Genomic DNA, 27,340 nt, shown 5'->3' on the forward strand with positions numbered 1-27,340 from the left:
TTTGTATATTCTCGGGGATCCCCCCTCTTAACTTGCCGGCTCCATTGGTCACCATGGCCCCATTGATTCTACCGCTGACTCCATTTTTGGAGTACATTCAGTATTTCTGAAGAAATCCTTGAATTGACATGTCATCATATTTTTTGATACTGCCTTCCTAAAATATCTCAGTTCCTCACCCATATGAAATTTTACTCAGTTTCCAAGACTCAGTTCTAATATCGCTTCTTCCTTGAAGTCACTTCATTCTACACTGACTCATCCCTACTGCACTCATCAGAGGAGATCTTATAACAGAGTACTTGTGCCCATGTCCTCAATTGACCACAAGCCCCTGCGGGGCAGGCACACTAACTGGCTTGTGTTTTACTTCCCAAAATGCTCTGAATGTAATAAGTGGTCTGCAAATGTCTGTTGAAAAAATACACTTCTTTCCTTAAAATTGTCATTTTTTAAATCTGCTGTGTCTTCATTGTCAGCATTGTTCTAACATAACTGACAGTCCTGGTAGTTTTATGCTGCTAACTGCAGTTTTATTAATTCAACAAATTGGAGCATCTTTTATGTGACTTTTACTGAATTTGGACTTAGGAATGTATAAATTAATGTGTAATTCTTTCCATAGAGGAGTTTACAATATAGTAGAAAAACCTGGTAAGTAAATAATTAATATATGATGTGACATGTGCTGACAACTGATGAGTAAATAATTAAAATATTATGCATCATGTATATTGGGATGGTAGCGATAGCTTTCAGAGTGGTATTTGAACAGCTAAAGAGTTTCAGAGGAAGATGGCACTTGGGTGTTGTTATGTGGGGTTTGGCCAATTGAGCAATATAATAAATATTTTAAGCATCTAAAACAGTGCTTTGCATATGCAAGGCACTCAATCAATGCTATTTGTTGAATTACTTATATGGTGGCAGCTACAATGGAAGTTTAAAGGACAGCACCCAGGCTTGGCTACTAGGAAGGCTCTATAAATGCACTGATGTTGATATGGTTTTCCTGCCTTACAGTAGACCACAGCTTTCAGTCACTTGTATCCTCATCAGACAACTCCCTGGGTCTCACATAAATAAGGTGACGAAAAGAATGAGACCAAGTAATTTCCCAGATTATTAAGATGGCTTCCTAATAGCAGATTCTGGAGAATCTTCCTTGAAAAACACAGCTACCTTTAAGAATGGACCTATAGCATTAATGTAAGAAGGAAACAAAATCATTATGAGTTTTTTTTAATTAGAACACTTCTTCAAATGATTGTCAAATTTCAAGTTGGTATCAGATGCTATAATTTTAATTGCAATGAAATAAAAACTTCTCATTCATCTCTCAGTAATTTACTTGTTAATTGAACAAACATCTATTGAAATCCTATTATGTGACGGTTTCTTTCCTAGGATCCAGAGAGAGAATGACAAATAAGATGACCCTTACCTCTAACTGGTTTATTTCAGCTGACTGAGAAATAAATAATTAGAACAATTCAGTAAATCACAGGGAAGGTTAAGTTAGAGGTGTACATCAGTTTTTTAAGAGAACAGAAGAGGATCTAAATCAGACTGGGAAGCAAAAGGGGTTTCTTCAAAGAATAGTGTGTTGAAACTGATTTTGAAAGGCAAAGACAGGCCAACGTGGCATCACTATTAGATAGTAGAACCATTTGACCAAATGCAGGTAGCTTCCCATCATGACTTAGATTTTCTTCTGCTTTCTTTCTTTCTTTTTTAAATTTCCACTTTTTATGGCCTTAGTGATAACCCAGGAGTTACCACCTATGTAGAGGGCTTATCTCCACTGCCTTTGAAGGAGCATAATTCTAACATGAAGTACCTTTTATGGGCTTAAATGATCAAAACAGAAATCTGCTGAGAGATGGGTTTCATAGGGAGCAGTTGCTTTAAGGGTCATGAGTCCCAGGATAAACCATCTTGTCTTGTCACAAAGGTGCTATGAAAATAAATCAGTGTTACTCCTATTTCCAAAAAAAAAAAAAAAAATGCTTTTACCAGGGTTTGTGTGAATGTACCGATTAATATTTTAGCCATAAAATTTACAAAGTAAGTTCTCATATAAATATCATAAGAGCTTTTATTCTCTGATAAAAATAAGATCAAGCAACTGAATTTATTGAGCCATATAACTATTGTTTCTTTTGTTTAAATTCATCATGTGACCTAACACTCAACAGAATACGGTGTAGTGCCAACACGGTACCTTGAGATGGACTCCAACTATTTCTCACTGAGAAGTTTAAAAACAGTAGGACACTGTAGCACCATTTCTTTTCAAGATGATCAGTGTAGCATCCCTTTCACCTTTATTATCTTTACGATGTTGCCTTAAACTTTGGGTGCTTAGCCCACGGAATGGGAGAAGATATTTGCAAATGACACTACAGATAAAGGACTGGTATCCAAGATCTACAAAGAACTTCTCAAACTCAATACACGAGAAACAAATAAACAAATCAAAAAATGGGCAGAAGATATGAACAGACACTTTTCCAATGAAGACATACAAATGGCTAACAGACACATGAAAAAATGATCAAAATCATTAGCCATCAGGGAAATTCAAATCAAAACCACACTGAGATACCACCTTACGCCAGTTAGAATGGCAAAAATAGACAAGACAAGAAACAACAATTGTTGGAGAGGATGTGGAGAAAGGGGATCCCTCCTACATTGTTGGTGGGAATGCAAGTTGGTACAGCCACTCTGGAAAACAGTGTGGAGGTCCCTTAAAAAGTTAAAAATTGAGCTACCCTATGATCCAGCCATTGCACTACTGGGTGTTTACCCCAAAGATACAGACGTAGTGAAGAGAAGGGCCATATGCACCCCAATGTTCATAGCAGCAATGTCCACAATAGCTAAATCGTGGAAGGAGCCAAGATGCCCTTCAACAGATGACTGGATTAAGAAGTTGTGGTCCATATATACAATGAAATATTACTCAGCTATCAGAAAGAATGAGTTCTCAACATTTGCTGCAACATGGACGGCACTGGAGGAGCTAATGCTAAGTGAAATAAGTCAAGCAGAGAAAGACAACTATCATATGATTTCTCTCATCTATAAACATAAGAACTAGGATGATCAGTAGGGGAAGAAAGGGATAAAGAAAGGGGGGGTAATCAGAAGGGGGAATGAAACATGAGAGACTATGGACTATGAGAAATAAACTGAGGGCCTCAGAGGGGAGAGGGGTGGGGGAATGGGATAGACCGGTGATGGGTAGTAAGGAGGGCACGTATTGCATGGTGCACTGGGTGTTATACGCAACTAATGAATCATCGAGCCTTACATTGGAAACCGGGGATGTACTGTATGGTGACTAACATAATATAATAAAAAATCATTAAAAAAAAAAAAAACTTTGGGTGCTTAAAAAATTACCATTTTTCTCTTCATACAAATCAGGGACACAAAGATTGTTATATACTAACTATGGCTGAATAGCTTGCAATTGTTTTAGTTTTCTGTCACCTTCAGGTAATTTGAACAATCTTCCACATACCTAAAGCTTTTCCTTCAAATAGTCTACCCTTCCCTGGCTTTACAAACAGACTATTTTAATCTGGGATGATCATTATGAAAATGTATTCCTTTAATGTGTCTTGATACTATGATGCCATTAAGCATTACTATATCTTCTTCCACACTTGATGACCTTTGAGTTCTTTTATCTGACTTTCACATTGCTTCTTTTTGCTGTCAGACAGTTTGCTCTCGATTCTGTAATTGCTATGGTCGTCTCCTCCTCAGTGCTCCCTTTTATGAAATGCTATTTCAAGTGAAACTTTTAAGCAAATGTTAATTGAGGATATACTATGTATTAGTCACTCTACTAAGTGCTAGAGATTAAAAGATACACAAAACATAGTCTCAGCCTTTAAAGAACTATCAAGCAAAAACAAAAGAGAGATATTAGAAAGTAATTACAATTCTGTGTGCTAATTGCGATGAATAGGATTCTATTCTATGGACAATGTGTTTCGCTTTTCCCTGGCTTTGCCACTGCGGGATGGCCTAAGGCAGGATTGAAGGGCTCAGCATCACTGGACTGGGGCAGAATTCAGAACAGAGTTGGATGGAATGCATCATTCATGAAGAAAAATAGAAGCTATAAAATACAAATACATTTGTAAAAATTTTGTCTAAAATAAGAAGAAATTACTCTTAGTTAGACCAAGGACACTATCCTAGTACGAGCTTTGCATATTTACTTGTGATGTCTGTTTTAAACATTTAAGGTCTTACTTTGCTAACTTTATGTTTCTATAGCAGATATAAAGTGGTTTAAGTGCTTAATGAATTACATCCCAGTGAGTGAAATGTGAATGCATTTACTATGAGAATTTATGTTGTATCATGTCATATTACATCGTATTACAGTACACCGTGTTTTATTGCTACTACCTTCGAATTATTAGTATTTTCTAATGAAAAAATTCAAAAATAGTATTATATATACAGATAGCATCTGAATTAATGTGGGGGTCATATTTCTAAATATGCTTTCTGTATGAGATAGTTTGTGCTTATGATAGAATTCTGTATGTAAACCTTATGATTATGCATGGAAAATATGCCCCTGAGAATTAAATAGTCAACTACCAAAAATTTCTGGTGGCAAACACATTTATTGTCTTTTCATCTTTAACATTCTTAACACAATGCATAGTATAGAAATATTGGTTACTTAATATTATCATCATTATCATTAAAAATAATATGCCACCAGACGTATTTTAGAACCCAACTGAAATTCCTACACACTTGGAAAAAAAATTTAGTGATAACACATGAAATTAATTACACCATTGTCAGTACAGTAAGAAAATAAACTGTAATATAGTCAGTCTTTCAGCTGGCTGAATTTCAATTTAACCTCAAGGTTAGACTTCTGTCTACTTTGCCCATTCCTTTACATAATATTCACATAACATACGCCCACCGTGTACATCTTTTAGTTCGTGTAATGATTTTCAAGGGAATGGATGGAGAAGGTACACATCCATTTCTCCGGGTAGTATGTATAGTTGGAAATCATTCCTTCTCAAAGTTTTTATATTTGCACTCCACATTTCTTCCACTGGGCTCCCACTCTTCCCGAACCACCTCTTTTACACATGTGCATAAGAAAATCATACTATAAAATCTGAAGATGATTTGGGCCTGGCGTTTTTTCAAAGCACTAGTTACTAATTTACTATTGTGACTGTTTTCAAATCCCATTGATATACCTTGAAACATCTACTTTCTAGAAGTATAACTTTTTGATGAACTCCCCAGGATAAATTAGTGGCAAAATGTCACCTTAGTGATTAGAGTCATATAGAGTTTTTGCACATAAACCAGTAAAATTTGCCAAAAATAATGATTTTTCACATATGCAAAAATTATCTTAAGTCATTCTTCCCTTGAGCCAGTTATAGATCCAGAACAATCATTTTTTGGAGCCAGTGATGCTATGGTCTTGTACTTTTCAGCATTGATATCTGATTATGTCAGGAGACCATTTCTGTGAACCCTGAAACTTAAGGTGATACTAAGCTGAATTTAAGGAAACTAAAATTCTGTAATGAATTCATGTCTTTTAGCTTAAAACTGTTTCCTGTACAATAACAGAGACCCAAGAAGAAACAGCAAAAGATATATGGCCTCTAACATATTGATAAAGAGAATAGCAACTATCAGTAGTGGCCAAACCATAGCCAAAACTTACTTGCCCCTCACAAAAAATCCTGGCCCCATAAAACCTAGCTTTATGATTTATCAAAACAAAACTTTGAATGTCCAGAAGTTGAATTACTTGCTGTGTAATAAGTGGGCTACACAGATAATTTCACACAATATTCAGAAGCGTTCTAGGATATATCAGTGGCTGCCCCACTGCCACACAGTAGAGGCAAGGAAAGGTGAGGTGTATTAGTCAGGATTTTCCAGAGAAACAGAACTAATTGTCTGTGTGTCTGTGTGTGTGTGTGCGTGCCCGCTCGCGTGCATGTGTATGTGGAGAGAGAGAGAAGGAGAGAGAGAGATAGGAATGAGGAATTAGCTCACACAATTATGGAAGCTGAGAAGTCCCAATATCTGCCATTTCAAGCTGGAGACCCGGGAAAGCCAGCGGTATAACTCAGTCCTAGTTCAAAGGCTTGAGAACTAGAGGAGACAGTGGTGTAAATTCCAGTCCAGCGGCAGGCAAGGATGAGATGAGATGTCCCAGCTCAAGCAATGAGGCAGGAAACAAGGCAAGTTCCTTTCCTTTGCTTTTTTGTTCTATTCAAACCTGCAACGCGTTGGATGATGCCCACCCACACTGGGGAGAGCATTCTACTTTAGTAAAGTCCACTGATTCAAATACTAATATCATCCAGAAACACACTCACAGAGACACTAAGAAATGATGTTTAATCTGACTCTGTGGCCGGTCTTGTTGGCAGATAAAATTAAGCATTACAAATGGCTACACCAAGTTCTAGAAAATTCATCCCCATGTTTCTACTAAAAACAAGTCTATTTGTATTTATTTTAGATGTACTCACTTTCCAAATAGGTTTCATTTTAAATGATACTAATGTCATTTGAAAATCACTGAGTCCATCCAATGCCACCATGTTTTACAACAAACAATATGAAAAAATTAACAATGAATCAGAATCTTCCAGGTAGATTAAACTTTGACGAAGGTAGACCCATGTGTATTTAATCAAACATTCTGTGAAAGTAAATATGAATTTATGAGGACTAATTCCTGAGAGGAGCCAATAAGATAGGAATAGAAGTCAGTTATTTTGGTTTTGTTTCTGGTTTTGCTATAGAAACTGATGGGGAGGGAACCAAAGTATCTAAGGAAAATACACCTCAAATCTGAAACTATACTTCAGAGTAATTTAACAGGGAAGATGCTGAGACTTTGGCAAGAGGGCATAACAGAACTGGATTCAGAGTGCCCTGCTGTGTTTTGCTGAGGCAAGGCAGAAACCACTGTGAGTAGAGCAAGGTTCTAAAACCTGTATATTGGGGTGCCTGGGGGCTCAGTCAGTTAAGCCTCTGCCTTCCACTCAGCTCATGATCCCAGGGTCCTGGGATCGAGCCCCACATCAGGCTCCCGGCTTGGAAGGGAGACTGCTTCTCCCTCTCCTCCCTGCTTGTGCTCTCTCTCTCTCTCTCTCTCTCTCTCTCGCTACCTCTGTTGCTAGCTCTCTCTCAAATAAGTAAAATCTTTAAAAATAATAATAACTTAAAAAATAAATAAAACCTTGTATATATTGAAGAGAATGGTTTAGGTCCAAACTTAGACAAGTTGGTGTACATGGAAGGATTTTCCCTTAATCATGGCAGTCTAAGAAAGTTAAATGTGTTATCCAAAAGACTTTTCCCCCCATGTGAAACATTCAAAAGTCTTAGGACATGAGCTCTACGTTGACTCTATAGTATTGAACTCATTACAAACTTGGCCAGTGTTTCTGCCTAGGACAGTACAATGGAACAAATCATACACTAAGAATACCTGTGTGTGAGTTCAACCACTGCTTTTGACTGGTTGTGGGGCCTTAATACATCATTTAATCGCTCTGAGACTCAGTTTCCCCATCTTTAAAATTATAGTAATAATTTCTTTCTATCTCACAGCGATGTTTGTCAAAGTTCAATGAGATTAGGAACATGAAAGCTAACTGTGAATAGAAAACACTACATACATTAGCTCTTATTAAGATTATCGCAGCAGTACCATCCTTAAACGTAAGCAGGAAAGAGCCCTGCCCTGAGCTCTGCTCTTTCAAGTCCTCCTTCTGGACTTCTTTGTGCTGCTTCCCTTCCCACCCATTGGGGACTTTGTACCATATTCCAAAGTCCCATCTTCTGGGCCTGGAGGCCATTTATCCCCAGGTCTCCATACCACTGGTGCAACTCGCTAGGCCCAAGGGGAGCTAAGGGAAAGCTGTCTGTGGGGGTATGATGGAGTGTGGATGTGTCCCTAGCATTCCACATGCACGTTGGCAAAGCCCTCAAGATGCAGGAAAGAGCTGGAGGTGGAAAGGGAAGAGAGTCATACAGCCATGATTGAAGAACGTATCTTGTTTTATAATTTAATAGCTTGATTTATACCTTCAAATATTTAGAAATGCAATATGCCAGCCTTCGTTTCTACTTTTGCCTCGGGCAACACAAATATTAACTGTTTCACAGTTGCCATCATAAATCATTATGTGGATTTACAACTTATTCCCACAAATATTTTTTTTCTAATTTTAAGACTAATTATTGTTGTTAGATATCTTACCCTGGAGAGGAAAATACACTACTGTGTACTAAAATCTTTTTTGAGTTCCTTACTCTGGGCACAATCCCAACCATCTCTCCATGACGAAGCCCCCCCTCCAGCTACACTCCTGCATTCCCTGCAGCTGCCTCACTAATTCCTAGGTATTCTGTTTCATCCCCGGACAGGGGCACCTGATGGGCACAATCCTCTTCTCACATCAGCTTGAAAAATAAAAAATTATAATCTCTTTTTTTCTTTGGTAGCCAAAAGTAAACCCTTTATAAAATGCTACATGTTGAATGTACAAGGATGATAAGGAGATTACATAGTTTAAGCTTCATAGTGGAAATTGCCTCTGTATGGAATCTCTGTAACGATTTTGTATAATATCCATAAATAGCATAGGATACTATTTATCAGCAGAAGAACTGGTCAAAATTACTTTCAGCTTTGTTTTTAAGATTTTATTTATTTATTTGAGAGAGGGAACAAGCTTGAGTTGGGGGCAGAAGGAGAGGAAAAGCAGGCTCCCCGTTGAGTAGGGAGCCTGGATGTGGGGCTCCGTCCCAGGACCCTGAGATCATGGCCCGAGTTGAAGTCTGACACTTAACTGCTTAACTGACTGAGCCTTCCAGGCGCCCCTGCTTTCAGCTTTGGTGACAGATGTGAAGAGACTGGAGCGCACTACACACTGGCATTTGTACCACTGGTAGCTGGGCAAACCGCAGCAACACCCACCTACCTGTACTCCTCATCCAGATTACTCACGTGAGGTAGTGAACAGCACGGTGTCCGTTAGGCAGCTTCTTTCTTCAAAGTTGAGACTATCATATTTATTCTCCTGCCCTACATCAGGAAGTCCTTTATATACTACAAGCACCCAAGGAAAGTGGAAAATCTACTATAAATGTTTTATGTTAGGTAAAAAATATTTCAGTTATCTATTATTTGAGTTGACTTAAAGGATTATGTCAAAACCTTAAATACCTTCCCATCTCAATGCAAAAACATCACCACTACTGCCGTATCCTGCATTTGCACAGAGCCCTTTTGTTCCAAGATTTTGCTTTCACATCCCTTTTCTCATTTTTTGCACTGTGATAACCCTATGTTGGGGAAATCTTGACACAAATATCTCTCAGTCACCTTACTGTTTTCACTATCTTCTATTTCCTTTTTTTCCATTATTCCTTGACAATTGAAGCATTCGAAATAATTCTTTTTTTAAAAGATTTACATATTTTTATTTTTGAGAGAGAGAGCATGCGTGCACACGCATAAGCACAAGCGGGTAGAGGAGCAGAAGGAAAGGAAGAGAATCCCAAGCAGACTGCCTGTGAGTGTGGAGCCCAACAGGGGGCTCTATCTCAAGACCCTGAGATCATGAGTTGAAATCAAGAGTGGGTTGCTGGGATAAAGAAAGGAGAGGTAATCAGAAGGGGGAATGAAGCATGAGAGACTATGGACTCTGAGAAACAAACTGAGGGCTTCAGAGGGGAGGGGAGTGGGGGATTGGGATAGACTGGTGATGGGTAGTAAGGAGGGCACGTATTGCATGGTGCACTGGGTGTTATACGCAACTAATGAATCATCGAACTTTACATCAGAAACCAGGGATGTACTGTATGGTGACTAACACAATATAATAAAAAAAAAAACATTAAAATAAAAAAAAATTAAAAAAAAGAGTGGGTTGCTTATCCGACTGAGCCACCACCCAGGTGCCCCGCCCCAAATAATTCTGATAAATATAAACAGATCTTTTTGTGTCCAAACCCCGAAGTTGTCCTTTAAGTAAGACCAATCCATACATGAAACAAGCCACAGAAAATTCGTTTCAAAATAGCCTTGGATAAGCAATAATCCCCGGGGAGGGGGGTGCAAACTCAGATGCCTCCAAAGAGTAGCAGTTAAAACTGATGAAGTACCCCACAAAATCCTAGGCTCTTCCTAGGCTCTTTTTATGCGACTCCACGTTTACCTAGTTATACTGCTTTTTAAAATTCTGCGAGTAATACACACCCCTCAGAGCACCAACTAGTAACCCTATCCCCCCAGGTGTCCTGGTTCCTGCTTTTCTTTTACACCTTCTTCTTCAACCTTGCATTTTTTTTTCAGACTCATGGCTTTTGACTTTATCTTCCATTTGGATGCCAGAATTCCTCCTTTGACTGAGGGAATATTTGACTTCCATAGTTTGAGCACTTTGGCTCTCTTTCCAATGGAGTTTGCAGGTGCCCTCTAGCTGTGTTCCTGATTTTGCTCCTAGGTGTTACCTTGGGAGTATAGAGTCATAATTTATTATATCTGTCTTAGCTGTAGGCTCCTACGGTGGGTCTGCCCTTTGCTCTGATCCCTGTCTGCCACCCACACTTGCGAGAGAGAGGGATCCTTACAACCCTACTTAAAATCTATCACTGATTTAAGTGTTCGAGTTTATTTTCAATTACTCATATTTAAATGCCAGGCCATGTTTTAATTATGTATTTTAGTGTACAGCAGTGAGGTACATGGTCTTCAGTCTCCGAGATTGATCCTTTTTCTTTAAAAGAGAAAAAAGTTCCTGGGCACAAAATTTGTTCTATTTCAGACTTCAAACCCTTCTTCTGTAATCAGTGCTCAGTATGAATGTATAAGGACTCATTAACATTTCGTTGCCTGTTTTGAGTTGCATTTAAACTCTCCCATCATGGATTATAAACAGAGTGATCACATTTGACCTTTCAGGGTATAAAAGTGAGTTGTTGTTGTTGTTTTTCAAATTCCTCTAAATATTATAAAGCACAATAGGTCACCTCACTGTTATCTTTTCTTATATAGGAAATTTAGTTCTCTTCAAGAAAAAAGTCCAAATGATGTCTTGATAATCTTTAAAGAACGATTATGATCCCCATAGGGATCTAAAAACTGAATTTGCAATTTTTAAAAAATATTCAGCTACACACTATATCTCCTACATAATTAGAGCTCTTTTATGCTCAAAATTTCTCAAGCAACATTGAGAATAGATGGTTGGATGGAGGGATGGATGCATAGATATATCTCAATTTATCAGTATGTTTATTATTTTACATCAGACTTATTACCCTATTATGACTGATAACAAGGGGTCATATATATATATATATATACATATATATGTAATAAAGTTAAAGTGATTTTTGACTAATTTTTCAGTTTTTTTAATCATCTCAAATAACATGGACCTATCACATGTTTGTGTGTGTGTGCGCACACACACGCACACGCTTGTGAGTGTTTTCCTCCTATAGACCGAGGACAATAAATTGCTTACAGAAGGAAATGAACCTTGGAGTAACTTGAAAAAGACCTTGACTTAAATAACTAAAATTATATCACATTATTTAATAGTCTTTTAACGGACAGCCTATCACCTTACAATCACTTAAAGCATAATAATAATTTGTGGCTAGCAGTTATTAAGAGTTTCTTATACCATAATAGTACTTTTCCGTAAGAATTTTAATAAGAAAAGGTAACTGGATTTTGAAGTTATACTGATAGGTGAGATTTATTGAGCACCGACTGTGTATTAAATACTCTTCTAAGTGCTTCTTATGTAGGAATTTAATTTGCACAGCTACCCTCTGAAATAAGTACCGTTACTACCCTCTCATCTCATGGATAAGGGTAGCGATAGTACTTATCTCAGAGGGTGGCTCAGTGGATCCACGGCTCATACATCTAACCACTCTGCTCTACCATTTCTCGGGAGTCATGAAAGATTTCACTTTGACTTTACTTTTCACTGTAGGAAAGAGGGAGGCCAGGGGGGTGGGGGTGGGGGGGGAGGCACGTCTCTAACTTCATATTAAGCATTACTCACTTACTCACCTTCTAAGTACTCTACAGTTGTTCATGTAGTACATATGATTTTTTCAAGGTTAAATTGCAAAGTAAAAACAGTATTGTACAAGCAATAATAATGGCTTATACTTTCCACCCCAAAGCATTTCCTAACCAGAAGTTGGAATATTTTGCACGCATCACTGAAAAATAGCTCCCTTCAACTGAATAATGCTAATGTTTATTAGCACTTAATAGCCTAAGACAGGACAGTATTTTGAAATTCAAGAGTAATTTGAAGTAAGCAGAATGTGAATACACCACAGAAGTGTTACCATATTTCAAAATAAATTGTTCAGCACCTTGCACACCACAGTTCATCAGTATTGATTGCTCTAATGCTAGAGCAATTCAACAGACCAATGAAAGTTTTATTTTTATGCATGAAAATGGTTCTTGAAAACCTGTGACTTTGAACGAATCAATTAACTCTCTATGTTCACCAATCACCTAATGCCTAGAAATGTGTTGAGTAAATTCGAGTTTGTAAGGGTATAAAATTCTTAATTGTGTGCTAAAATGGAAATGTGAAAGCTTATTAACTTCAAGAACCAAATGACAACAAAAAATCATCCTATCCTTAATAGAACTTACATTTCAGTGAGGAGAGGAAAGAAAGAAATTTTGAACGGCACAAATAAGTAAATTATATAAAACATTAGAAGACAAAGTACTGTTAAAAGGAGAAGTAAAAAGTAAGGAGTTAAGGAGTAGGGGAGGTAGTTTGCAATTTTAAAAACAGTAGTCAGGGAAGGTCTCCTTGATATGATAGGATGTGAATGAAGACGCAAAGGAAATATGGGGGTAAGCCTTGCAGATACTGAGAGAAGCCCTGGAGGACTCGCCCGTGAGGTGCGAGTATACCAGTGTGCCGAAGAAATGGCAGAGGCCAGCACAGCTGGAATGGAGAAGGCAAGGAAGGAGAAAAGGAGATAAGGTCAGAAAAGCAATCACAGGCCAGAGAATCTGGGGCTTTGTGGGCCACTGGAAGGACACTGAGTTTTACGCTGAGTGAAATGGGGAGCCATTGCAGGGTTTTTCTCCCCTGTCTATAAAGCCACAGTGTAGATCCCTAAGCTGAATGGAATGGTACTTCACCCTGTGGTGGAATAGCAGGAAGGGCTGTGTTGAGTTTCCTTTGCCCAAACATGTATTTCCAGCCTTATTTCTGAGCTACGAGCTCCAGTGACATTGTATTATTATCTGTTCCTCTAAGCGCATCATGCTGTCTCAGGTGCTTCCATATCTAGACTAATGCTATCCCATCTGCCCGAACTGCTCTCTCTCAACAGTGCCTTGTACATGCGCAAATTTTCTTCTGCTTCTTCCTGGATGTCCCCACGGCTACTTGATATTTCCTGGAATTAACTGAAAATTCTATATGCCCAGCACTACAAGAAGCATTTTATATATGTTATCTCATTCAATCTTTGTAATAACTTTGAAAAGTAGATTATTTTATCCTAATTTTGCAACATATTTTAATACATTGACTCAATAATTCAACATCTTGACGTCAACCTTGTAGAAAAGGTACAATGCTTTGTCCTTCAGTAATGGGAGAGGTAGTGTGTTAGTTTACTGCCATACAAAGTATCACATACAAAGCCACCCTGGGTGCCTTAAGCAACAGAAACTTGTTTTCTTACAGTTTTGGAAGTTAAAAGTTCAAGATCAAGGTGTTGGTAGGGTTGGTTTCTTCTAACGCTTCTCTCCTTGGCTTGTAAATAACTATCTTCTCCATGTGTCTTCATCTGGTTTTTCCCTCTGCACATGTCTGTCCCAACCTCACCTTCTTATAAGAATATCAGTCATATTAGATTAGGTCCCATCCTAATGACTTCATTTTTACTTAATTACCTCTTTAAAGATCCTACTTCCAAGTACAGTCACTTTCTATGGTATTGGGGGTTGGGACTTCAACATATGAATTAGTTATACTCTAGAGTTAGTATAACAAATTTGATCACTTATTCTTACTGTAAGACCATGACTTAGTGATTTAGCCTCAGTTTTCTCATCTGTACGATGGATAGAATAATGTTATTGTGGTGATTAAACATGATCTGTCCATTCTTTATTCTTTCATTCAACAAATGCTTGTTGGGTGACTAGTCTCTTCCACCTATTGAGTTAGATATCCATAGATACAAATATCAAGACCTGCCTTAAGGAGCCTCTGGGAAAGAATCCAATTGCACAATACCTGCCATATAATAAGCACTTAATAAATAGTTTGGGGATAAATGCATGATAAACAAATAAATTTGTATAACAAAGGTAATTGTCCAATTGTTCCATGTCTTCCCTGAACTTGAGAAAAGTTTTCGAGTGATTCTTCACCCATCTGGAAACTGACCATGAAAATATGAATCAGACTCATTAATTTAGCATTTCTTCCTTGTCCCCCTGCACAAGAAACTCAAAGTTATCTCATATAAATGTAATCTTAAAAACAGAACACACGCATCTCTTTTAAAATATTAAAATTCAGAATTTCTGATTCTGGATAAAGAAATAAAAGCAATTGTTTCTTGACTATCTGGACAAGACGTGAACTCTTCCTCCCCCTTTTCTAAATTAGTATATTTTAAAAATCTAACTAAACATTGAATTTCTCCATTGCAAATTTGAAAAACATGAAAAACACCAGAAGGACAAAGTAGTTACCCATAACCTCAAAAATAATTGATAATACTTGAATTTATTTCATTCTGGAATATGTATGCATGTATGTGTATACATAACTGTAATTTTACATATAATTTTATATGTTGCTATTCGTTAGTACTACAGAATAATCATATTTTATGTTATAAATTCTTTGCAAACACTGTAAAGCCTATGACAATTCTTTCAGTGGCTATCCCAAACTTTATGTAAGCATTCCTCCTTGTGCTTTTATAAAAATCATTGATCATATGACATGGTCCCGTTTATGTTATGGCTATGCATGTATACAATAGACATTCTTAAAATTAATGCCTCCAGGCTAATGAAAAACAAATGTTTTTTATGGTAACTTCTGAGGAAGGTTGGGGATGAAGGGGCTTTTGAGAAGAAGTCCTATCACTCTTTGCTATACGCTGCATTATTGAAGGAGTATACATTATTTCTGTAATTTAAAATATCTTAAAATAAAATAACAACACTGCAATGATCACATTTGTGTATGAAACTCTCCCTAAATTTCAAACTATTATCTCAGCATAAATTCCCAGAAATGTATTACTAAATCAGAAAGTCTGCACATTTTGAAGCCTTATGATAAAAACTGGCAAATTGCTTTCCTAATGAGCTGTCATGAGTAAGCTCTTGAGGAAAATAGTAAACAATTGAACCAGAAAGAAATATTCTCATCATAAATTTAAATGAGGTTGACTCATCAAAGTTCAATTCTAAATACACATCTTTAACTCTTTCCAGTCTTTTCTCTCACTGGGAAAGTTAAATTAGATCATCATTCCAATAGAATATGCTAAATATGTACAATAAGCCTTCACTTACAAAATGTCACAATATATACTTATGAGAGCTTTTTATAGAAATATGTATTTAACCTGTTTGGCTTTTTTTTTTTTTTACCTAGTTGACTTTTAATAAGCATGTGAAAATTTTTTTCCATTTACAAAAGACTTGTTCAATAACTTTTAATATCAAGTTATTTTGTTAGTTTCATATGTGAAATACAAATGGGTGTAATCTTTAATTTGTCCCCAAATATCTGTTTCCATAGGTCCTTTAACTGCTTTCTAAAATGTAACTTAATGATGATCTTTAAATGCTGACAAATGGCAGTTTATAAGGACAAATTTTACTCAGAGCATGAAACAGTTAAATGTTTCTTTTCCTGTTTTCTCAAAAGATAATTATCAGAAAATTCAAAGCATTTTATGGGTGTGCTATTTTTATTTTAATGTGGTCAATAGGTCTGGATACAGAAGTTAAAAAAAAACAGAAAATATATATTTATAGTTCATTACATTTTAAATGTTAAACCAAGGCGGATATAGCAAGGTACAGTGAAAAGTAGGGTTTGGCTATCAAAACAGACACGAGTTCAAATCCCAGCTTTGTGACCTAAAGCAAGTTACTTAATTTTGCTAAGTTTTGGTATTTTTCATTTATTAAATAAGTAAGGAAACTCATTGCAATGATTTTAAGCAATATAATTGATACATCCTTAATAAGTAGTAGATATTATTATTATGTCTGAATCAAAAAAAATGTGTGCTGTCTATTAAGTAGTCTGAATCAAAAAAAAAGTGTGCTGTCTATTTAATATTTTTAAAATAGAAAATAAATCCTAATAGCTATTTCCTGAACTTGAAGCCTATGATTACATACCAGAAATTATTTTCATTTGCGTATAAGGATATATAAATAAATAAAATATATGATATATATCTTTAATTATTAAATCTTATATAAGATGTATATTATATAATATATATCCCAGAATATTAAAATGAGAATGTATGTATGTATGTGTATGTATATATACACATGTATGGGGTATATCTTATATAATTTTATATATTGATATCAAATACAAATATGTATTGAAATATAAAATTTTTTATTAACATGCAAACTGTGTGTGTATGATTATAACAGCCGTGCCTGTGGGGTGTCTTATGAGATATGAGCCGCCAAATGGTGACCCCATGGATTGGAGGCCATCAGCCCAGGAGGTGGGAGTATTCACCCAAGGCAGAACAAAGGAGACAGAAGTTTGTAGAATACACTGCAAGGGACCTTCAGGCAGAACAGTAAGGGAAAGACTGTCTGCCAGGAGGCAGTGGTGGGGGGCTGTAGTTAAAGGGGGAAGGTGAGGAGGTATGGGAACATATGGAATTTTCCTTTTTTGGTACCCATGTCCGGGTGTAAGTAACTCATCGGTCAGCTGGGGCTTATGGCTATTTTGAGGTGGGTCTCCTAATGGGCCTGTTTGTATTCAGCCAGGGGGTTGGGGGTCACTGCGGGTCACTTCTACCTTACTCAGGTTTCCATTGTTCAAGCTGATTGTCTAAAAATGGCCTCTAAACTGACTACATTCATTCACCCAAGAAATATTCTTTGATACATACTATATGCCCATTATTGTTCTAGAAACTGTGGATAGAAAAATGAAAAAAAGAGACAAAAAGTCTTACCTTCATAAAACATACATTCACATGAGGAGGAAAGGCAATAAAAAGAATAAGAAGACAAATGAGCAAAACATACAGTATGTTAATAGGTAATAGATACTAAGAAAAAAAAAACCAAAAAAAAGGAGATAAAAAGTTAGGGGGTGGTTTGCACATTTAGAATAGGGATCAGGGAAGTAAGCCTTACCAAGATGTCGTTTAAGTCACGATCTAGAGAGTGAGGGAGTAAGCCACATAGATAGCTCCGAACTTTCCAGGTAGAGAGAAGAGCAAATGCAAAAGTACAGTGGTGAGGACATGCCTGGAAGAGGCCCTGCAAACTCCCTCAGTGAGGTGGTGTGAGAATTCAGAGTTTAGTATATGCAGCATAGCAAAGACAGCATCCGCTGCATAAAAAGAACTCAGTAAATTTTAGTTATCATCCACAGTGCTTGCATTAGTCATTTTATTTAATAATCATTAAATAGTATTTTTGTATTTGTTTTGAAGTTTTCAGTTTTTATTCAAGGATTTGGAATCACCTGTACTCAGTCGCATGCCATATAAGCCATTGTATAAACAATTTCTGGGTTTAATCATACGGAATACAATGACATATTTTTATAAGACATGTTCCATCTCTCCTACTACATTTACAGCATTGATACCTCCTATATCCAGCACAGTAATACCTTACACATGATAAATGTTCATAGAGTTTTCTTCATTGAATGAGGGAGTGAACATGTTATTTTTTCAGTAACTATTTACAGTTTTTGCAGATTGGCCTCATTCACTAAACCATAGTTAACTCTGTTTTCTGATGCAGATTATAATTCCCAATGCCCTCATTAACCTATTTATTATTCTCTACAATTGTCTGTAAGTGATCATTACTTAGGGTAATATAAATATGGAGAAAAGATGCTTTTCATTTAGGGAGAGCAGTTAAAAGTTCGACAGCTCATTCATGATTATTAGTTGAATTAAGATCTGCTGTATTATGCTGTACATTTCAAACAAATCAATCCATCTGTCCCTGAGTTTGACTGTTTCTTTTGAATAGGCATGTGAAGGTTTCAAAAGGTTGATTTTGCATTAACAAGAAATTCTGAAAGTACAGGCCCGAATATGTGCAACATTTTGAGGCAGCATACCTATTTTTATTACCTTCCAGACACAAAAGAAAACTCATAAGGCCAAAATTAGTGTTGCATTTAGAAACCGTGTAATTTACAGCACTATCTGGATTAAGTAAACTGAACATTTGTTTGACATCTTTGACATCTGCTTCACCCAACTAGACTCTCTTAATATAATGTTGGAATCCAAAAAATCAGAGATAGATCTGTTTGACTCAAATGAAAATTAGTTGAAAAATTATGACCTGAAAACTAGATGGCCCCTATGGGTAGTTCTGTAAAATTATCAAGCTGTTTTGCTCTCTACTTAAAGTGTTTGACATGAGAAAAGTCTTCATTTTATATAGCAAAAAAAGCTGAAAACCCATCTAAGTAATTTTTTTAGGAGAATGTATACATTTTTTAATGGTACTGTTCTGTGCATGGCTAAGAGTAGTAGCAGATGCTTTTTTCTGTGCCTAAAATTCCATGATAAAAAATTGAAATGTTGTGGCAAATGATTATTAATATTATATTGCTCTATAAAACAAACAGATTTAATTTTTTGTCATTAGTCAAGGTACTATGCAAGTATGGTTACAGGACCAACCAATCATTTGGGGACCATAAGAATCTGAAAAAAAAATATTGTGGAATTACCTCCCTACTACAGAGGAAAACTTCTTCTTAAATATGTATGTTAAGTAGAAAACAGCTATAAATTAGCGTTTAAGAGATAATCGATCCCAGGGGATCCAAAAAATAAAAATAAAGACAGGAAATGTGATGAAAACAGAGAGCAAAGAACTATATAGATCAAGGCTAGAAATGCCCCAAGAGAGATATGAGAAGCACTGGAAGAATTTAGTCAAAAGGAAGGGGAATTTTGGAGCAAGAAGGAAAAGAGTAGGGCTGAAATTTGAATATCCCAGAGAGAAGAAATGATTCACGAGACATCTAATTTTGTGTTCACCAATCACTATACACATCTCTTATCTTCGTACTCAGCCCCTCACCCTCCCTTTCCATCGCACTTGCTTCTCTGTGATACTCTCTCCCATACACTGGTGTGTGCTTGTCCCCACTGAAACCTGCCTGATTCCCTGGAACATAGCCTCACCAGCTTCCTCACTTGTCTCTTCCCCAGAGCCCATGGAATCTTCTACTTTATTATTATCAAGGCCCCGCCTATCTTTATCTTTCACTTCAGTAGGTCTACCACCTCCTCGCACTGATTAAAAGCTTACTTCCTACATATGACACCTCTTCCTTTGAAGCTTTCTTAGGTACAGTTCTAATTCTCTACAAATCTTTCACTAACTTGTCTCCTTGGCTTTGACAGTTTTTTAAATTCATGACCTAAAATACAAAGATCTAGTTTTACTGTTTCTTTGCCATCCTTGTCACTTTCCAGACATTCCTCCATATTCTACAGTTAATGGTTATATTACTGAATCAAAATTTTTCTTTCCTCTCATCCATTTGGTTTATATGACATTAATGTTGGTGATTCATCAAACAGTCTTCAGAGTAACTTCATCTCCTTGTATCTGGTGACCTCCCTTTTCATTTCACCTCAGATACTCACATATACACGACAGTGTCATGAATTCATAATGGTCTAGAGATGCTCACCTCCACGACCTCAAACTCTGAATATTTGTGTCAAAGAAATGTCAAAAATGGTGATTGACTGAGGGCTATGGAAAGGTATTGGAGGTTGGAAATACATTGAGGCACTTTGCATAGATGAGGCATTCAGCCTTAAGTTTCTGTGTTGTTGTTTTTTTTGATTCATCCAGAATTTACCTAACACTCACTTTGTGTGAGAATGCAGTATATTGACACAGTCCAAATAGAGTGAATCAAAATACAAGGAGAGTCACTTATATTGAGAAGTATAGAACTAAGAAGCCAGAATACATACGTCCAATTATCAATGCACATTTTCTTCTGTACAAGTCAAATAATTACTGCAAGTATGCTTTTATAAATGCCAGAGGAATCAGAAAAAGGAAATGAACAGTAGTGATTGCCACAATGGAATTAAGATAACTTAGTATACCCAGCTCCAGCCATGTTCTAGAGACAGGGTAATGTCATTTTAGATAGTGCTGAAAATCATTAATATGTTATCACTCTTTGCCTCTATTTCTCTATTTATGTATAGCTGTTCTTCAGCTGATGGTTACTAGAGAAGGGATCAAACCATAGGCAGCCAGAGAGCACTAAAAGAGGAGAGAAGAGCCCATGTTGTCATTTCCTAGACGGGTGCCCTTTCCAAGTCATTTAACCTCTCCAGCCACTAAGCTTCTCTTCAAACGTAAGGAGGTGTTAATGCCATCTTTCTCTTACTGGTTATGTGGCCATTTAAAATGCTCTGTAATCGCAAAGCTCCATGAAATGGATATATACATATCGTTTTAACACATTGCAGGCCAGAGAACATACTGAGATGCCTCAGTAAGATGACACTCTAATTTCACAAAGAATATACTTGTACGTTGCTTCCTGGAGGTGGGCTTCTTATAGAAATCAATAACCAAAACTATTCTGTGCTAATGCTGACTAAATTCTGTTGCCAAAGACGGCATATTCCAGATATTTTCCTCAACTCATGGAGCAGAACCTATGTAAGATCTATAGACTAACCACGTCTCTCACCTTCCACACTGTCCACGCTTTACCTCAGCTGGCGCTGGTCTTTGCCCACTTCCAACCTTGAACCTCAATTTATTCCCTTTACTTCGAGGGCTTCTCTTGCAAACTACCATTCCACTTCTGCATGAGCTGTCACCGTTTCCTCACCTCACACTCAGCTTCATCCGCCCTCAATAACCAACTTCATCGCTTCTAACACCTCTCAGATGTCTCTCTGAAAAAGTAAAAATGACTTCCTAATTGTCTCCCTCAATACTCTCTTTCTAGTACTCATGCAATTTGACATTGCTGTAGGATGTGATACTTCTTGAAGCTTTCTCAACCCTTGGCATTTACAACAATGAATAAAACTGAACTGACATTCACATAGAAGAATGAACGAAACTAAAAATCTCTGAGATTGTCTTAAAATGTTAGTGAAAGCTTTCAAATAATTGCCAAATTCCAAATCCACTTTTTATATCAAATTTGAAACCGCGAGTGCAATTCTCTTCCATATCCTCTGTTAAAATCCTCAACATCTCAGGGTCTTCCTCAAATGTCAGTTTCATCCACAAAGATTTTCCTGTCCCCATTAGTCACTCCCTCTCTTCTGATTCCAAATTTTTACTTTTATTACAACATATATCATACCCAGAATTGTAGTATTTTAATTGTATATAAAACCGCCTTCATGGGTTTATGCAGAGATCATGGAAACAAAATGCTTTCCACACTATGAATATTCAAGAATGGATTTTTAAAGAAAGAAGTAATGTCAGAGTTCATTAACCCACTGTGCCTTATTCTTTCTACACATCCTGTTAGACAAAAAAGTACAACAGGTCATGTAAGAAAATAAAGATATGAATCTTAAGACTGAGCAGTGGTTTTTGCAAATACTAAGCAACTCAATTCCATAACCAGTAAGAGTTATTTTCTGAGCAGTTGACTAGCTTGCTGGCTATTAGTCCTAAAATCCTTCATGCACTCTGGCTAAAGAAAGGAAATTGGTAGGCTCATCATTCTGATTCTTGTGAACAAGAGAGTTTATGGGCTTCACATCATGTTTAAGAACTCCGGTTATAACCTAGTGCCAAAAGACAGACACAGCAAATGACTGTCACATTCACTTGAGACTTAGGAATTTGAATTTGTTTTGCACCTAAGCGCTTTCATTGGAAGTCAAGGTGGATTTCTCCAATGCCAGAAATCGATTACTATCCATATTTGAATTTACTGTCAAATAAATCTACCGTGACAAATGTTGTAGAATATGAGTCAATTACTTTAAAAAGAAACAGCTTTCTTCCATTTTCCATTTTAACAATTGCCGTGTTTACTTATCCTAGATCTGTGCTTATTATAAAAGTTTACAAAATATTTCTGGTCCCTGTACTTTCAAACTCTTAATTATGACTTTCTTGTACATATACCAAGAAAAGCAATTAGTCAAATTTTCCAAGTTCACTTTTTGACTTTTTGCCATATGCTTTTATAAGCTACCATATGACTCATTTCTTGTCTCCTCCTTCCAAATGATTATAGAAATCACTTTGCATTTCTAAATGTGTGTTTGTTTTATTCCATTAAATTAGATATTTATACTCGCAACCCATCAATATGTAGAATTAGTACATGTAACTAACAAGCATGTACAAGCTTAACTGATGTAATATTTTTAACAGACCAACACAACAGCTTGTCTCTGCAGGATTTAGTAAACCATACTTATCCACAGTGTCTGAGAAAACAGAAGAGACTCCACTATATATTTATTATTTTTGTAATAAGTACATGAAAATAAACATGTAAAAGTAAATACAGGTTCTAGTTCTACTCACAGGAGTGAAATATGTGGACTGAAATGATAACTTGAAATGAAGTTTTATTAAAAACAAAGGTACTTTTGGGGCACATGGGTGGCTCAGTCAGCTGAGCATCCGACTCTTGGTTTCGGCTCAGGTCACGATCTCACGATTGTGGGATCGGGCCCCACGTCAGGCTCTGTGCTCAGTGCAGAGTCTGCTTCAGATTCTCTCTACCTCTCTGTCTCTCTCTCACTCACTCTCTCTCTCTCAAACAAAACCTTTTTTTAAAAAGGCACTTTTGTTTTTAGGTTCTGAAATAGGTCTGTTAAGAAAGCCAAATTATGCTTCAAGACTAATCAGTGATAGACTAACATTATAAAATGTTGTAATGTTAAATTATAGCAAATTCCAATCTCACTAAGAATAAGCTAAGTTTCACATTTTCACTTTAAAGTTTTTGTTTAAAGAAGTTTGTGCTACCCTGTTTAACTTCAAAAGTACTCATCACCAGGTTATTTAAGGATCACATGCTATCTGCTAAGAGAATCCAATTTAACAGAAGTAATATGACATGATCAGTCAACAGCAAATACTTCGGTGACAAGCAAAGCTGGGTTCAAGCCCTAGTTCTGCCACTTATTATGTGACTATAAGGAAGTTCTTAGAGTCCCAAGGCTTTGGAAGGCTTAATTCTCTCATTCACAAATGAGGGACCATAAGAGCTTTTACTTTTGGTGGTGGTTATGAAAATTACATAAGAAAGGACAAAGAGTGTGAAATAGAGTGAACCTCATGTGAATATTAGCTTATCAACTTGTCAACACCTGTCACTATTATCAACTTGTCAGTATCTATTATGATTATTACTGTCATTTATCATTATTATGCGGCACCAATGAAGAAACACTGTATTATAAGAAATACTGCAATAAATACTTGAAAGTATTGCAAGACATACAGTCATTGCAAGTGTTTAAGAAGCCCACTTACAAAACAATTGTAAAGAGAATTAGTTTTTAATATATGTATATAAGTTTAGGTCAAAGAAAATATAGTTAAGGCATTTGGAATGAGTTCAATAGTTTGGGTGACATTAAGATAATCAATTCAACAGCTAACCTACAATTTGGACGTGTCAAAATTAATTAAATTTTTAGTCCTGATGTAACCATTTTGGAGGCGCCTGGGTGGCACAGCCAGTTGAGCGACTGACCCTTGATTTCCACTTGGGTCATGGGATTGAGCCCTGCCTCAGGCTCTCGGCTGAGCAGGGAATCTTCTTGATATTCTTTCCCTCCCCCTCTGCTCTCCTCCTTCTCCCCCCGACTTGCTCACTCTTGCCTATGCACTCTCTCTCTCTCTCTCAAATAAATACATAAAATCTTTTTTAAAAGTTAATGTAACCATTTTTTATGGGTTAATGAAGGTGTTTGTTACCTTCAAGGAGGGAGATGTATATGTTTCTTAAAGTTTCTTGAGAAGTGAAATTATGAGAAGGAAACAGGGGCTGAGCATTTATTGTGCAAGGACCGTGCCGGACATTGATTCCTCAAGAGAGTCTCATGAGGTATTACTGCTTATCTTTTGCAAATGAAAACCTGAGTTTCCAAATGGCCAAGTTGCCACCCAAATGTCACATAGCTGGTCAGTTGAAGAAGCTGGAATTAAAACCCAGATTTTTCTAAGCCACAGCCCTTGATAGTCCTGTGTTTAGCTGTGTGATAATGTAATTCCAAAGATGAAAACCCTGGGTGTGAGTAGTCAAGTCCTGGAATAATGAAAAGGTGAAGAAACAAAGAAGGCTTTTGTGCTTTATGCAAATAATTTTTCCTAAAAATTGGTTATAATTTATTATGTGAAGTTCAAGACACTATATGATATTCAAACTTCTCTCTTTTGCTGTGCTACGGAATGCTGTGAACCAGGAGTGCAGCATTCTGAATATCCGCTAGGTGTGCATTCCGAAGTGTGGGGGTGTCTCTGCTCAGAGCCTAGACTTCTAACCAGCTCACATTCAGTGCTTTCTAGAGCTAAGGCCTTATTTTACTGTATTGAATGTATCAGGCAGAAATTTATAATGCAGTGGAGATAAGAGATTTTCAGCAGCAAGTCTCTAGAAAATCAACAGGATCAGGTATACAGGGTTTTTTTTTTTTTTTTTTTTCTGTTTAAATTATCCAAAGATAATTGGATGTCTGTGCTCTTACTATAATTCTCTAGTGTCTCACTTTACATGTGGATAATTGAACCCTCTTTCTAAGTGTATGACATTATGAGTGACTCTAATATTGAATGGGCTTTTCCTGGACTTTCCTAGATAGGCAAGTGGAGAGATTTCTACATATAAATTATCATATTATACATAGCGTCATGGCCATGTATAAATAAACCTATCCTAACCCTGTATGGATTTTTTGGTAATTTTTCATTAATAATCCCTGAGCAACTTTAATTCCACTGTGAAGAATTCACTCTTGAATATTTCAATTAACCCAACTAATTGTCATTTTTTTAAGTCACCTTAGAGAACTTCCGAATAAGAAGGATAGCCGTTGTAATTTGTGAATGACACAGGTAGCCTCGCCAAGAGCAGCTCATTCCCTACTTCATCATTCATTCTCCAGGCTACCTTAACACCGTCTTTCCAAGGGCTTGATTATAGTTAAAAAGGAGATAATTCTAGGAAGAAAATATTTTTGAAGCAACTCCTCTGTTCTTTTTCTCACCCCATGCTCGATGCCCCTTGGGCAATTTTATCTAAGAGTTCAGCACACGATCTAAGGATAGAAAATAGTCTTGCTGTTTAAGCAAATGAGGCATTAAGGCTGCTTTGTATTCCTGTGGGCGCTCACACTGACAGTGCCGCGCTGCCTGCTGCTTGCGATGGGGGTAGGAAGGGCGGTCTGGAAGGGGATTGCGTGGGTGCACCATAATGAATCTGTTTCATCTTTGAATGACTCCATATGCTCTTGTAAAGCTACCAATTCTTTCTCTCGCTTTTTTTTCTTCTCCTTTTAATGCCAAGATGAATTGATCCTGGATTGCTGTTCCAAACGCTGACACCACTGAATATGAAGGTGTCATTGTAAAATGAACCAGAGCAAATTCTTAATAAGCAACCTTCACAGAGAGTTATAGTTTTTGACATTTAGATATAGACTTATCCCCAGTGAAGGAAGTTTCCTTCAGTGAATGCATGCTAAGAGGAATAAGAAATAAAAAGTAATTTGATTGGTATTAAATATATTTTATCCCTTGCTACGTTGAGCAATGATACCACATGCCTTCTTTACTTCCATCTACCAGGAAAAGTGGAAAAGGAATGATCTGAGATCAAGAACTTTATTTCTGAGAGAGTATGAATGGTCTTAGAGCTAAAGCTTACAGTGCTATCTGGAGGAGATTTAAGATCTGACTTCCATAGGAACTTCCTTGAAATCAGTTGTGTCTGGAAGAAAAAATTATAAACCCTTTAAGAACACACACTAGAAAAATAATAACTAAAAGACACCAACGGAGTCATTTCAGACTGATTCCTTTTATAAAAATCAGTTTATCCCAGGAACTCACTTTCTAGATTAGAATGAGTAATGCTTAGGAAGAATTTTTTTTTTTTTGTGACTTGATTTTAAAAAGAGAATATGGAAGTTTGATTTATGATTATTATAATTTTTATTATTATTTTGATCACAGAAAAGATCAATTTTCCAAATTTATCACTTCGTTAAATTCAAGATTATTAACTGTTTTCTCTTTACAAGTTCTGAATAAAAATTCTCAATGGGTTTTACTTAAAAAAGTATAAAAACTCTGCAAATTTAAGACATTTTATTAATTTGTATCCACAAAAGCTACCTGCATATTTAGAAGATGCATTAAGGAGTCTAACATAAAATTTGGTCTTATAGTTCTAACCATAAGACGATTTTATGTGAGTTCATTAACTTTATTCTTTACCAGAGTATTCCCAAAGTACAGTGATTTTCTGCCACATTGATGCTTTATTAGACATTTTATTATTAAATTCTTATTTCTCCAAATGATTACTGAGAACATAAACATTTCAGAAAGTTTCACCTCTAGATAGATCTTGCTCAATGTAATTGAGCTTACTATATATAAACTGACTTCTTGTGAACAGATTCCATTCACCAAGGATGCCTAGATTTAAAGGAATCCTGCGTTCAGGTCTTTATAAAACATGTAATTCTTTTCCATGGTAATTACTGATTTGGATAATTTTGTATTTAGTTTCCCTAAAATTGAATGAATTAGAATACCGAAATCTCATTCACCTAATCTTCCCTGGTCCAGTCCATCCTTAAATCTGGTTGTTGGTACCTCATACATTTTTATCAGGTCTATCCAAAAAATGGAGATAATCAAATAACAAATACCCATCTATTCAGCAGTCTGCTTAAGAAATCAGACATTACAGATAAAAAGACTTAACTGTATTCTTACCTGACTCCGTCTCCTTTC

At 36.5% G+C, this 27,340-nt stretch overlaps 1 protein-coding gene across 2 annotated transcripts in view; it reads left to right on the forward strand.

The window, feature by feature from the left end:
* Positions 1-27,340, forward strand: part of GRID2 (glutamate ionotropic receptor delta type subunit 2) — a 1,362,985-nt gene that overhangs the window by 1,286,412 nt on the left and 49,233 nt on the right. The gene's annotated exons all lie outside the window — the stretch shown is intronic.

This window comes from Ursus arctos, unplaced genomic scaffold (assembly GCF_023065955.2).
Source record: "Ursus arctos isolate Adak ecotype North America unplaced genomic scaffold, UrsArc2.0 scaffold_9, whole genome shotgun sequence".
NCBI classification, from domain to species: domain Eukaryota; kingdom Metazoa; phylum Chordata; class Mammalia; order Carnivora; family Ursidae; genus Ursus; species Ursus arctos.